Source organism: Pteropus vampyrus, unplaced genomic scaffold (genome assembly GCF_000151845.1).
Source record: "Pteropus vampyrus isolate Shadow unplaced genomic scaffold, Pvam_2.0 Scaffold63, whole genome shotgun sequence".
NCBI classification, from domain to species: domain Eukaryota; kingdom Metazoa; phylum Chordata; class Mammalia; order Chiroptera; family Pteropodidae; genus Pteropus; species Pteropus vampyrus.
The window spans coordinates 6543920-6545480 of record NW_011888844.1 but is presented as its reverse complement, the minus strand read 5'-3'; the positions used below and the strand labels follow the sequence as shown (position 1 = coordinate 6545480).

The window sequence follows — 1561 nt, the reverse complement described above, 5'->3', positions numbered from 1 at the left end:
GGGGGAGGGTAGGAGGGAGTGAATTTTATTTTTACTTTAGACACTTTTTTAAAGGTAATTTGTAACACTCTATGATAAAAGGCCAAAACATTGTACAAAATATCAATTTCCCTTAGCTGTAACCAAGGTCACATACTAGGCCAAGTGGGCTATAAATGTTATATACAATTTGACATATAATGAAATGCTGAAAAATTTTCCACATACTCCAGAGCCCCCTTCCTTTTATACCCCTAAATTTCTTTTCACTTCACCCGTTGTACAAAAAAAATGTGCCAAGTGTTAGCTCATCAGAGTCTCTCCAACTAGTCTGGCTACAGAATTAATAAAACAGCAAACTATCAGCTGTGTATGCATATGTGTGTCTGGAAATTTTCAGCTGCCCCACAATTTGTGGCTATCCTTATTCTCTATAGCATGCCAGCTATTTTGCCTTCCCACTTGGCAGGTAAAAAGAAAATTTCTATTATTAATCATCTACTGAATATCTAACATGAATTACCTGGAGAGATGGGCATGTATAACCTAACATTTGTTTGTATTGGAGTTGTTTAGCTGGGTGTATCTCTCTGCCTCACACACATTAGGTATTATTTACTCTACTATACAATATCAGAGAGACAGTAGGGTTTAGATAGGGACAAAGGGACAAAACTGGAGCCCAATAAACCTGAGATTGAATCTTGGTTTGGGTCCTCGCTGGCTGTGTGACCTTAGATACAACTTCTCTGAGTGCTTGTTCACATATATGTAAATGGGGCCAATGACACTTTCCTAGGTGGGAGTAAGCATTAGGGTACTTAACCTAGTCCTTGCATATTGTGAGTAAATAATAAATGGTAATTATTATTACAACTATTTTCATTATTTATGAAAGTACTCTAAAAAGTCACCTTTCTTTTATGATTCATGCATTTTGAGGAGTGGGAGAGTCATATTTAGTAAATATTCTTGACCTCACTCTGCTCTAGGAACTTATATTTTCTTCTAAAAGTTTTAAAGCTTTGTTTTTTCACATTTGCTTCTTTAATGTATCTAAAATTCATTTTTACGTGTGAAGTAGAAATTCAATTTTTCTCATTTGAATAATAATTGTCATAGCTCCCTTTTTAAAAGCATTTTATTTTATTTTATTGTTAGTTTCACTTATACAGTACATTGGTTAGACATTTATATAGTTTATGAAGCGATACCCCGATTATTTTATCACCCCTCTGGCTCTACATATAGCTATTACATTACTGTTGACTACATTCCCTATGCCATGTTCCCCATCCCCGTGATCATCTATGAACTATTAATTTGTACTTCTTTAACTGTTCACTTCTTTCTCTCAGCCCCTATACTCCCTTCACCTCTGGCAGTCACCAGATTGTCCTCTGTATTTGTATCTGTTTTTGATTAGTTTATTCTTTTTGTTCCTTAGATTCCACACGTAAGTGAAATCATATGGCATTTATTTTTCTATGTCTGACTTATTTTGCTCAGCATAATAAACTCTAGGTCCATCCATGTTGTTATGAATGGTAGGATATCATTTTTAAGGCTGAGTAATATTCCA

At 34.8% G+C, this 1561-nt stretch overlaps 1 long non-coding RNA gene across 1 annotated transcript in view; it reads right to left on the bottom strand.

Moving 5' to 3' along the window:
* Positions 1 to 955: 955 nt before the first annotated feature.
* Positions 956 to 1561, bottom strand: part of LOC111740401 — a 10022-nt gene continuing 9416 nt past the window's right edge. The window contains exon 3 of the long non-coding RNA XR_002780601.1: positions 956 to 965. This is a non-coding gene — a long non-coding RNA (uncharacterized LOC111740401). The remainder of the gene's footprint in view (positions 966 to 1561) is intronic.